At 38.9% G+C, this 13,822-nt stretch overlaps 1 protein-coding gene across 9 annotated transcripts in view; it reads left to right on the top strand.

The window, feature by feature from the left end:
- Nucleotides 1-13,822, top strand: part of MIER1 (mesoderm induction early response 1, transcriptional regulator) — a 95,577-nt gene that overhangs the window by 23,710 nt on the left and 58,045 nt on the right. The gene's annotated exons all lie outside the window — the stretch shown is intronic.

Below are 13,822 nucleotides of genomic sequence, written 5' to 3'. Positions count from 1 at the left end.
GTCATTATCTTTCTCACTTCCCTTTTATTGCATAAACAAATCTATTGTCTGTACTCCTCCTATAAGATGACCAGTTCCATTGTTGTAACCAATGATCACTTTTCTTTCTCTCTGCTTTATAATAGACAGCACAGTTTCTTTTTCTTGACTTCTAGAGTACCCCCATTGTCTTGTTTCTATACCTCTTTGGCCTAATCATAATCGTTTACAGATTTGTTTTCCATTACCCAGACTCTAAATATTAGGATTTTCTGGTTGTCATTTTGGACCTTTTTTTCCTTTCCTATCTTTTGCTAGAGCACTACTTATCAGAATGTATTGTGTCAGCTATATCAGAATCACCCCTAGAACTTCTTAAGAAATGCAAATTCTCAGATACAACTTGAATCAGAATTTCTAGGTTAGAGCACAGATCTACATCTTCATTGAGCCAGGTTTTAGTTGTATACATAACAAATTTGATAATTACCTAATTGGTTGCTCCTATCTATTCACATGGTGTATATATGCTTAGTATTCCCTGGTTTACATATACGTATTTGTAAACATTAACTTGTTCCTTGTCTCAGATTTTCCTTATCCACCTACTGCTTGACATCTCAACAGACATCTCTAATTTTAAATATCCAAAACAGAGAGCTATTGATTATTGTTGTCTTCCTCATCTCATTAAAAAACATCTTGCTATAAGATATGTTAAATCAGAAAACGAAGAATTCTACCAACTTTTTCAGTCTGAAATTGATCAAACTAGTAATCAAAATGTATTAATATTTACTGGGGATTGAAATGAGAAAGTAGGAAACAAAGAGGAAGGATCAGTAGAAATGATGCTGGAGATAGAAACAATGCCAGAGATTGATTGCATGATAGAATTTTGCAAGACCAGTGACTTACTGACTGCAAATACCTTTTTTAAACAACATAAAATCACGGTGATGGTACACATGGATTTCACCAGGATGGACTGTACAGGAATCAGCTTGACAACATCTATGGGAAAAACTGGTGGAAAAGCACAATACCAAGGTCAGGGACAGACTGCAAACAGACCATCAATTGCTCATAATGCACGTTCAAGCTGAAGAAAGTAAAAACAAGTTCACCAGAGCCAAATATAACTTGAACATATCACACCTGAATTTAGAGACCATCTCAAGAACAAATTTTATGCATTAGACGCTAATTACCGACTAGAGTATCTGTGGGATGACATTAAGAACATCATACAGAAAGAATGCAAAAGGTCATTAAAAAGGAAAGAAGGAAAAGAAGACAATGGATGTTAGAAGAGCCTGCAATTTGCTTTGCAGCATGGAAATGCTAAAGTGAATGGAAGAAATGAGGAAGTAAAAGATCTGAATAGAAAATTTCAAAGGGCATCTTGAGAAGACAAAGTCAGGTATTATAATGAAATGTGCAGAGACCTGGAGGTAGAAAATCAAAAGAGAAGAACATGCTTAGCATTTCTCAAGCTGAAAGAACTGAGGAAAAAAGTCAAGCCTCGACTTGCAATATTGACGGATTCTATGTGCAAAATATTAAATGATGCAGAAAGTGTCAGAGAAAGATTGAAGGAATATACAGAGTCACTTCATCAAAAAGAACTGGTCTATGTTTAACCTTTTCAGGAGCTAGCATATGATCAAAAACCAAGGGTACTGAAGGAATAAGTGAAAGGTGCACTGAAGGCATTGACAAAGACCCAAGGTATCAACGGAATATAAATCGAAAATTTTCAACAAACAGATGCAGCACTGGAAGCACTCATTCATCCCAAGAAATCAGGAAGACAGCTACTTGGCCAGTTGATTGGAAGAGATTCATATTTGTGCTCATTTCAAAGAGACCCAACAGAATGTGAAAATTATTTAATAGTATCAATAATATTACATATAAGTAAAATTTTGCTGAAGAGAATTCAGAAATGGCTGTAACAGTACATCGTCAGGGAACTGTCAGAAACTCAAGCTGAATTCAGAAGAGGACGTGGAACTGAACATCAGATGGATCTTGGCTGAAAGCAGAGAATATCAGATAGATGTTTACTTGAACTTTATTGACTGCAAAAGCTTTCAACTATGTGAATGTTGACAAAACTATGGATAGCATTACAAAGAATGGGTATTCCAGAACACTTGATTGTGCTCATGAGGAAACTGTCCAGAGACCAAGAGGCAGTCATTCAGATAAAACAAGGGGAAACTGAATGGTTTAAAAACAGACTGGGTCTGTGCTAGGGCTGTATTATTTCACCATACTTACTCAGTCTGTATGCCGAACAAATAATCTGATAAACTGGATTGTGCATGAAGAAGAACATGGCATCGGAATTGGAGGAAGGCTCACTGACAACCTGTGATATGTAGATGCTATAACCTTGCTTTCTGAAAGCGAAAAGGACTTAAAATACTTAACTGATTCAGATCAAAGATTACAGCCTTCAGGATGGTTGTATCTCATTGTAAAGAAAACAAAAATGTTTACCATTGGCCCAGTAAATTGCATCATGGAGATAAGATTGAAGTTGTCAAAGACTTCTTTTTGCTTGGATCCACAGTTAGTACTCATGGAAGCAGCAGTTAAATCAAAGACTTCTTTTTGCTTGGATCCACAATTAGTACTCATGGAAGCAGCAGTTAAATCAAATTATGTGTTGTGCTAGGCAAACCTCTTTGAAGTGTGTAAGAGCGAAGATCAGTTTGAAGACGAAGCTGTGTCTGACCCAGGCCATGGTATTTTCAGTTCCCTCACAGGCATTTGAAAGTTGGACAGTGAATGAGAAAGATTGTAGAAGAATTTTGATGCATTTAAGGTAAGATGTTGGAGAAGATTATTGAAAGTTAGCATAGACTGCCAGAAGAACCAACAAATCTGAGTTGGAAGAAATACAGCCAGAACACTCCGTAGAGCCAAGACTGGTGAGATTTCTGTCTCTCATACTTCGGGGATTTTGTCAGGTGGAAGGTCAAGTCCCTGGAGAAGAGCATCATGCTAGGTAAAGTGGAGGGTAACGGAAAAAAGGAAGAAGACCGCCAATGAGATGAACTGACACAGTGGTAACAGCAGTGGGCTCAAGTCTAACAACCATTACTAGGACCAGGCAGTGCTTCCTCCTTTTGTGCATAGGGTCCTTATGAGTCGAAACTAACAATTCAGATCCCTATGTCAGAAACCAGGGAGTAATTTTCTTCCATTACCAATATCCAAGTTTCTAAATAAACTGATCATTTCTGTCCATAAAAATATCTCTTAACTGACTTTTGTGCCCTCTCTACTGCCACCACTTTAGCCCAGGTCATAATTATTTGTAGACTAGACTATTGGACTATTGTAACTTGCTAACTGTCTTCTCTAGTTCCTGTTTTGCCTTCCTTTCCACAACATATTTTCCATCTAGCAGTCATGGTGATCTTTTCAAAATTGAAATAGGTGAATGGTTTATGTCAAACTCCTACTGAAAACTTTTCAGTGGCCTTTTTTACTAGAAGAAAATCCAGACTCAAGGCACATGAATGCTAGGACTCCTAATCAGTTCACCACACCAACCCTGGCATACTGTACCGTAGCCATACTAGCTTGTTAAGTTCTTAGATAAGCCAATTCTTCCTGCTTCATGCCCTTCTCTGGTATATACTGCTTTTGACTGACTCCTTATCCTTTAAAATTTGGGCTAGTCCCTCCTCATAATGAATGGCCTTTCATGTCTCCTAAGTAGCTTTTTTGTTTGTTTTATTTTGTAAATTAATGTACATAGACAATATGTATTATGTATTTATTCCCTTGTGTACACCATTGGACTGTTAAAAGTTCTGTGAAGAGAGAGAGGACCATGTCTGTTTTTATTAACCAGTATTTTATGGTGCCCAGCAAAAATGGCCACATTTAAAAAAAAAAAAAAGTGTTTACTAAATCGATGGATAGATGAATCTGGTATGCGCAAATGAAAAAAAAAAAATGCATATGATTTGCTGCATTTAATGGTGATAAATAAACAAGACATGCCCCGTCACTGAAGGGTTTAGAATATATCATAGGAAACATGAATTCTTAATGATTTTTTAGTAATATAGTTCATGTTTAAGAATTTTAATCCATAATTTTTACAGTAGACACTGTTGTTGTTAAGTACCATCGAGTCAGTTCTGACCTATAGCGACCCTGTGTAGGGTTTCGGAGGAGCCACTTAGTGAGGTTGAACCACCAACCTTGCAGTTCAAACTGACTGCAATTCAGCGCTTTCACCCACAGCGTCCAAATATACATTCAAGAATTTGAAATTGAATTCTATTGATATGTAGTCAAATCTTATGAGAAGACTCCATTTTGGATCATTTAGGAACTGTTAAGTATCATTGATTCAGTTATGACTCATGGTGGTATACCATGAAGTTGGTTCTGATTCATAGTGACCACCCTGTATAGGGTCTCTGAGGCTGTAAACCTTTGTAAGAATATAAAACCTTATCTTTCTCTTGTGGAGTGGCTGACAGACTCAAACTTGAACCTTGTGGTTTACAGTCCATTGCTTATACTACACAGCCACTGTGTTCCCTGGCTGGCTAAATGCAAAATGCCTAAGCAATTCAATATTTCCCTGATTCTTTGATACAAGTTAAAGGAGGAAATCTTAGATTTTCTCATTTTATCTTAATTCACATTATTAATGTACTAATTTAGTGTAGATAATCAAGTACAGTTGGTAATAGGTTATTGGTTGGAATGATTATTGTTTCTATTTCAGAATGCAAGCTATATTTGCTGTTGTTATGTGCTATTGAGTTGATTCTGACTCTTAGCGATCCTATTCAAGGCAGAACATGATCCATTGTTATGCTTGAGCCCATTGCTGCTGCCACTTTGCCAGTCCATCTCTTTGGGGTTCTTCCTCTTTTTTTCTGACCCTCCACTTTACCAAGCATGATGCCCTTCTCCAGGGGCTGGTCCTTGGATTTAGTTAGTACAAACTCACTATGACATACTATAGTCAATTTTTTTCTCCTTATTCCCATCCTAATCCCTTATCACAGCTTCACAAAATATCTTTTATCTATAACTTAAAGCTAAGTTAGTTTAGAACCAGTATGTTGGATTTTTTTCTAGCTATAAACTATTTAGGTGTAAATGGAATCAAATTGGTTCTTATTTTTATTTAAAACTTAGATACGATTTTTGTCTTGTTGATGACTATATAGCTTTTTGTTGTTGATCAATACCTTTGAGTCCATTTCAACTTAGAGTGACCCTGTATAGGTATCCAAGGAGAGGCTGCTGGTGGGTTTGAACTGCAGACCTTAATAGCAGTCCAGTGATTATCCTACAATAACAAGGAGAGGCTGGTGGGTTTGAACCGCTGACCTTATCGTTAGCAGTCCAGTGATTATCCTACAGTGCCACAGCCAAACATCAGTTAGTACAGTGATTTTCACCTGGCACTCTGCTTGTATGAAATGGCGTTTTTACATAATTGTGAGGGAATTCTGCTGATGTATTCAGGACTTATCAGTAGCTGTATAGCTGTGGTTTTAAGTTAATTCAGTTTGAATTCTGAATTTATTTTAGTGAAAACTAACTTGATAGAAGCGACCTTTGTATTGTTTTCATTTGCTTGCATGTATCTTGAGACTACTATAAAAGATACTTTAATTACGTAATGAAACCTGTGAGAGCTGGAACTGGATGGAACTGCCTTGTTTTTCCAGGTCTTGAAAGTTTTCTGCCTTTGACAAACTGCAAGTCTTGACCACAATTTTATTGCTCATTTCCTTGGAAAATATTTGTGCTTTCTTTCTGTGATAGGTTTCTACTCCTCAGATTCCATCTTCCACAAGTTATAAGTACAGCATTTAAATGCTTTAATAGAATTTTGATGTAAAAGTTGGTTTTTATTGTGGTGACTTAGAATGTTGGAATCATTTCAAATAGAAAATAAATTTTTGTTTGCTATAAATGGTGATATACACTACATAACGTCCATTATGGCATCAACTGACTACATATATGTCTGTGGGGCAAGGATTAGGGGTTTGCTTGAAGGGTGCTAGGGGGCAGGACCAGTGTTATGGATCTGCAGCTGCAGCAAGATGCTGCCTGCTTCACTGTGTCCCTTGGGGCTTCTAATTCTGACCAGACTCCCCAGAAGCAGCCAGTTGAAGGTACAAATTTAGAAACCTTGAGGCTCTGAGTGCTAACAGAGAGCCAGAGCAGATGTGCAGGGGTAACTTTGACATTTGTGCTGAATATATACAAACATGTTTGCATATAGTCGCGTGTATACGCACATACACACATGAGGGGGCTTCCAAAAGTTTGTGGAAAATGGAATTATAGATAATAGAATTTTCCATGTGCTTTTTGAAGCCCCTGCTTAGATACATTTGTCTCTTGGTATTTTCAGGAGATTGGTTCAAGGGCCCCTGTGGTTATCAGAATCTGAAAATGCTCAAGTCACTCATGTAAAATGGTATATACTGTTAACATGTAATCTACTTGTGTGTTTCTGTATACTTTAAATCATCTGTGGATTACTTCAGATATTTCATACAATGCAAATGCTATACAAACAGCATTTTATATTACCTCTTGGTCTTTGAGGGATTGCTTTAATCACTTATTTCCTTTTTTTCCACAAAAATATTTTCAGTCCACAGTTGGTTGAATTGGCCATAGTACCGATTGTAATAAATATAAATTTGGACATATACAGTGTCCAAATCACATAATACCCTATTTCCACAGAACACATTTTGGACATTAGGGACACAGACTTATACTTATGTTATTGCAAATGTACTTATAAAACTTACAGGCCTACTCTGAATGGACACTATTGTACCATTTCATTTGGGAAGAGAGGGGGCTCATCATGTATTTTTTTATTCTTACCTGTGTGTTAGTAAAATCACACTATAACAATGTCAGTACTTAGTTTATGCTTCCCAGAATGTTAGATATGTTCCATCTTGAATCTCTAGAACTGGAGAGTTGAGATTAAAATGTGAGAGATTGCATTTTAGTTTCAAGTATACATGGGACATGAATAGTATAGACACAGAAGAAACACCATGTGGGGATTAAAAAGAGGAGTTCACTCATTGCCTCTATCTCTTGATATGATAGTTTATCATCTTAATCAAGTCCCAACCCCAAGAGATTAGTTACCTTAGGAACAGTCTCTCTAGTATAAGCTGCATGTAGTCCCTTAGGGCTCCCCTGGCTGGAAATCAACCTATTTTCTTCTTCTCCCCTCTTCATAAGTATTTGCTAGTAAATCAGTTTTGATTTATGCATCAAATATAAGAAGAGTATAAGGTATAAGAAGAGTACTGTTTTGTGCCCACTCACCAAATAGCCCGGATATTAATATTCATCATCAGTTGTCCATGCAGTCATTTCAAATGACTAAACCCTGAGGACGTGGACCTCTGCAGCCTTGAGATGGACCACCTTAGAAAGTACTATCAGTGCTGCTGTGGCTTTGGATTCCTGGTGTGGCACACTGTAGGATAAACATTGGACTGCTAGCTAAAAGGTTGGCAGTGACAAATCGTATCACAAGGTATGCCGTCCATCTGCTCCTTGGAATCCTTATACAAGGTTGCCATACGTCAGAATTGAATTGACAGTACTTAATAACAACAACAACATCAGTACATGGTATCTTCACCCTATTGTCTTGAAGTTGTGTTGTTGGTAAGTGCTGTTGAGCTGGTTCCGACTCAGCGACCCTATATAGGGTTTCAAGGAATGTCTGGTGAGCTTGAACCACCAACCTTGAGGTTCAAACTGACTTTGCAGACCAGTCCATTAACCCACAGTGTCACACCAGGACTTGAAGTTAGTGGATAGTTAATTTTTGGTAGAATGTTTGTCATTTAAAAAGGCTGTTTTTTGCACATACAGCCAGCGTCCCTTTTTTTTAACCTGTAGTATATTAAGTAGCATGTATCTTTATATGCAGTATGCAAATATATTTCTCATTTCTGTGCTTGTTAACATGTCCATTTTCCTTATTCCTCATAGTCTAGCAAATCTAGCACATCTTATTCCACACTGTATCATAATAAGGTAAACTTAACCTGATGGGGTTTCCAGAATGTACTGTAACAATATATATGCATGTGTGTGTAGGGGCGGTGTAAATTGGTGTGTTTTGCTACTAAATTCAGTGCACTGTGACTTTGAACAAGTTACTTATGTTCATTAAGTTTTCATTGTTCTTACAAGGATAATACATATAAAACAGTACAATGTTTAGCACAAGGTAATCTTAGTAGCTGTTTTATCATTCATAAAAGTCTCCAAGAGATCCATGACCCCAAAATGGTGAAGACTCACTTTACTCAACCCATAGTTTTCTCTTTATTTTGCCACTCCCATTTCTATATGGTTAACTTTTGCAAGAGTGAGAATAAAACACTATGCCACTTTATTATGCTGGTTCACTTTAAGAGATATCTCTTATTATATTTTGAATGCAGACTTTGACTATATGAGGTGGTTAGAGATTCTCTGGAATAGGAGATTGACAGTGACCCAGTTTTAAAGTGTTGGGTATTCCAACGGAATTCAGAAATCATCGGATAATCTCTTTAATATCCCGTGCAAGTAAAGTTTTACTAAAGGTAGTACAGAAATGGCTACAATCATGCATTGCCAGAGAGCTTCCAGAGGTTCAAGCTGGATTCAGAAGAGGCTGTGGAACAAGGGATATCATTGCTGATTTCTGATGGATCTTGGCTGAAAGCAGAGAATATCAGAAAGATGTTTACTTTTGCTTTATTGACTATGCATAGGCTTTCGACTGTGTGGATCATTACATGCTCTGGACAACATTGTGAAGTATGAGTATTCTGGAACACTTAATTGTGCTCATGAGGAGTCTGTACTTGGACCAAGAGGCAGTTGTTCAAACAGAACATGGGAACACGGAATGGTTTAAAATTAAGAAAGGTGTGAGACAAGGGTGTATTCTTTCACCTTACTTATTCAACCTGTATGCTGAGCAAATAATCCAAGAAGCTGGGTTCTATGAAGAAAAACGTGGCATCAGGATTGGAGGAAGACTCATTAACAACCTGTGATATGCAGATGATACATCTTGCTTGCTGGAAGTTGAAGAGGACTTAAAACATTTACTGATGAAGATCAAAGAGCACAGCCTTCAGTATGGATTACATCTCAATGTCAAGAAAACAAAAATCCTCATCACTGGACCAATAAACAGCGTTCTTTTATCAACAGAGAAAAGATTGAAGTTGTCAAGGACTTCATTCTTTTTGATCAACTATCAACACTCAGGAAACAGCAGTCAAGAAATCAAACGACGCATTGCATTAGGCAAATCTGCTGCACAAGACCTTTTTAAAGTGTTGAAGAGCAAAGATGTCAGCTTGAGGGCTAAGGTGCGCCTTACCCAAGCCATGGTATTTTCAATAACCTCATATGCATGCGAAAGCTGGAGAGTGAATACAAAAGACTGTAGAAGAATTGATGCTTTTGAGTTATGGTTTTGGAGGAGAATTTTGAAAGTGCCATGGGTTGCCAAAAGAACCAATAGATCTATTTTGAAAGAAGTGCAGCCAGAGTGCTCCTTGGAGGCCATCCTTCGGGACATACTGTTAGGAGGGTCCATTCACTGGAGAAGGATATCATGTTTGGTAAGGTGGAGGGTCAGAGGAAAAGAGGAAGACCGCCAAGGAAATGGATTGGCCAGGTTGCAGCATCAATGGAATCAAGCATGGCAACGTTAGTGAGGTTGACCCAGTATCGGGCAGTGTTTCGTTCTGCTGTGCATAGGGTTGCTGTGAGTCGGTACCGACACCCCATGGCGTCTAACAACAACAACAACTGTTGGCTAAGTTTTATTCAGTCTTTGAGTCAGTCTGTGTTTCTTTAGCTGCTGTTGGTAAAGTTGCAGAAACCAACTATGGCTAATCACATGTCATGTATCCACTCTAAACCTATTGTCAGGGAATGCAGTAATTCTAATTGGGTCAGATGCCATGTCCAAGGAGGTGAGATCTGAGCTAATGGCAGTTGTCAATCAAAATACATGCTTGGAATGGAGAACATCATATCCTGGAAGAAGGTGAGTACAGAAGGAGCAGAATGAAGAAAAGGGATGGAGGACATAGAGCCGCAAATATTCCTTACATGTTTATGCTTACTTGGTTGTAAAAATTAGAGATAAATGTAACATTAGGGGTCTCTGGGTGGTACAAAGTTAAGCACTGAACTACTAGCCCAAAGACTTTGACAGTTCGAACCCACCCAAAGAAGTCCTGAAAGACTGGTCTGGCAATCTTGTTTTGAAAGATCATAGTTTTGAGAACCCTTTAGAGCAATTGTACTCCACATGTGAGTTACGGTGAGTTGGAATTGATTTACTAGCAATTAGCAAAAGAAACCCTAGTGGTGCAAGGGTGAAGCACCCCCAGCTGCTCAGTGGGAGAAAGCTGTGGCAGTCTGCTTCCATAAAATTACAGCCTTGGCTACAAGTTTTATGTTTAAATGTCCTGAGAGGTCAAATTGCCATCAGATATCTGTTCCTGTAGACATGGCATATGGACATGGACGCATACATGGCCGTCATTAAACAGAACTTCCAGATAATAAACAATGAAGAATAAACAATGAAGGATAGAAGGAACAGTATTAGAAACAATTGAGGCTAAGGGATCCATGGGGCAGCGATGAAGCCTGGAGATACGTAGGTGCATTTGCAAACAATGTTTCCTTTGCTGGTGCTAAATTCTAGAGGATTTTTATGGGGACTTGCTGCCTCTGTGGAAGCTGTTGTTAAGTGCCGTTGAGTCAGTTCCGACCCATAGCAACCCTGTACAGGGTTTCCGAGGCTGTAAATCTTTAGAGGAGCAGAAAGCCTCACCTTTCTCCAGCGGAGCAGCTGGTAGTTTCGAACTGCTGACCCTGAGGTTCGCAACCCGATTCGTAACCACTACGTTACCCGAGCTGTGGTAGCTGCAGGAGCTTAATATTTATTGGAGTCCCAGAATAAAGATTGGAAGCATCACTGAAGCTAGTACCTGGAAATATCTTTTCTTGTTAGTGCCATGGAATCGATTCCGACTCAGCGACCCTCTGTAGGGCTTACAAAGAGTGGCTGGTAAGTTTGAACCACCGCCCTCAGTTCAAACCAACCTTGCCGTCCAGTGCAGCATTCTGCAGTTCCACACCAGGACTCCCAGAAATATTGTAGTGACTTCTTTTAACTCTTAAAAAATAATATTTCTGTACCATAACCTACTTCTCTATGTTTGTCCATTAAATAATAGTAGTAAGATTTACTAAAATTAGAAAAATTAGGGAAAAAATGATTACAGTCTTAAAATCCTGATGAGGCTCTTCTATTTACTCTGTCCTATAGACCACTATGAGTCAGAATTGATGCATCGACAACAGGTTTGGTTTGGTTTTGATAGCAGTAGCAGCAATGATTTCATGGAAATTAACTGAATTAGTTTTACTTTACTAGTTTTTACAGTAAAATATCAATCTGATATTTCTACAAGAATGAGTCAAAAATTATCTACGCTATGACTGTAGATGTGGCGCTGTGGGTTAATGTGCAGTCATTTGAACTGCAAAATTGGTGGTTCAAGCTCACCAGCTGCTCCTTAGAAACCAGGTATACAGGATCACTATTGGTCGGAATCGACTTGACGGCACTTAACAATGGCTGTAGAATTAATCAGGTTTTAGAAAAGACAACGTGATTTTTTGACATAATCTCCTTGTCTTTCAATACTTTGTCCATCTGTCAACAAGTTTTTAAATTCCTTATTAAAAAAATGCTTAAGGCTGAGCTGTGAGCCACAAGTACTGTGCTGTCTTCACCTCTTCATCAGAGGTGAGTCTTCATCCTCTAAAGGGCTGCTTTCAGGAGACAAACAGGTGCTAGACTGATGGAACAATCTCGGGGCTACAGGGAGGATGCTTAAACACCTCAAAATGAAGTTTTTGCAGAGGGTCAGCAGTATGGGCAAAGGTTTGCAGACGTGCGTTGTCATGCAAGATCACATGCCCTTGGATAGCAGTCCTCTGCATTTACTCTGAAGTTTAGTCTTCAGCTCTTTAGTGAGCATCTCACTGTAATGAGCATTGTTGACTATTGAAACTTTTTCCTGATAATGTTCCAGTACTGGCCTTTGAGAATCTCAGAAAAGTAAGCATCAATTTTCCACTGATGGTTGACTTTTGAACTATTTCTTTGTCAGCAATTGTGTATGTTTCCATTCCATACTACGATATTTATTCTTAGGCTCGTAGCAATGAATCCGTGTCTCATCACCAGTAATGATTTTTTGTAAGATACTTTTACCTTCCTTTCAGTATTGGTTCAAATTTTTTTTGCAGATGTCCAAATGCTTCTGTTGATGCTCTTATGTGAGTTGTTTATATATATATATGTTTTTTATTGTGAATTAAGTGATAGTTTACACTGGAGAACATAAGCTTTACATTCATCCTATTGTATTATGTTTCACTACAATGATTATAATCCCCTCCTTGCATCATCAAATAACCAAAGGGTACACCCCACAAGCCTGCCCGCTACCGTCAGCACACAGACCATCACCCTCCCTGAGTCCAGAGTCCCCAACCGCTTCATCTTTCCAAGTCATCATCTCTGGTGTCACTGCTTCTCTGGATATGCTTCCTCACTCTGCTCTTCTCCCTTGATGGTCCCAAGGACCTCGGCATGTGGACTGCAAAATCAACTACTCCCCTTCTTTTGTTACAAAACATCTACCTTTACATTTCCAACACTCCGAGTCAGTTCTGATAGCAGTTATTCACTGTCGAACCACAAGAGTTTTCTCCCCATCTCCTTTTATCAGTCATGTCCAGACAGGTTGGAAACCACTCAGTGGAGATTCTACCTTCCCCTGCACCCTCTGGAATTAGGATCCTTCTTGAGAAAGCTTGTAAGCCAGTCACTTCTTGACTTTGTAGTCCCCATTTTGGGTAGCCAGTGTCTTAAATTGTCCATTCCTGTCAACCTTGTGTACTGGGTGGGAATGATCCTCCCTGTAAAGATTTGTTCCCTCTTTTGAGCTACTGCATCCATAAGTATAGGTCAAGTTCATCAGATTGCGGCGGATTACTCTTTTTCCATTTCTTTCTTCTTTTAGTCGAGTTCTGATCATCCAGCCATTGAAGCCAGGTCAAGTGGGTACTGTCTGCAAGTGTGGGTGTCAGTTGCATCTCTCCTCACTTCATGTCAGTTGGACACTTCACTCTCCACTCTAGCCCTCTGTGTCCATGTCCCTGTCACTGGGACTAGGAGTCCCCAGATCTTGGCATACTGCTGGCCAACACGGTCTCAATCTGGGTTGACAAGAGTCTGTTGAACATGGTCAGACTTAGCTCACAACTTCATTGCTGTTTATTCCCCACTTCCCCTTATCAGTAGACCAGCATGGTCACCAGCAAGACCACATGCCTGCTCGTGTATTTCTCTTGAGTCTCAGTTTTGGAAGGGGGCTTGCCTTGATGGCTCCTGTGCTTACAACTTGCTTATTCTTGTAGTAATTAATCAGACTACTGTTACTGGTTTTGAATTTTCTTGCTGGTCTTTCTTTCAAGAAGTATCTTCTGTTCTTCTAGCTGCTCCAGGCTGATCTGTTTGTCCTTTCAAGTGGAAATTTCCCACCTCAGAAGATTCTGGATGGGGATCAGGATTCCACCTTGGTCTTAAGCAGTTGTATAATATTTTTGAAACTTGAGTCTGTTGTGGATTGTTTCATGGGCAGAGCCATAGATGATTTGCTACGTAATCCAACTGCCAGTCATCTATTTG

Source organism: Chrysochloris asiatica, unplaced genomic scaffold (assembly GCF_000296735.1).
Source record: "Chrysochloris asiatica unplaced genomic scaffold, ChrAsi1.0 scaffold00048, whole genome shotgun sequence".
Classification (NCBI taxonomy): domain Eukaryota; kingdom Metazoa; phylum Chordata; class Mammalia; order Afrosoricida; family Chrysochloridae; genus Chrysochloris; species Chrysochloris asiatica.
The sequence above is the reverse complement of the archived record's forward strand: the minus strand, read 5'-3'. Positions and strand labels throughout refer to the sequence as shown.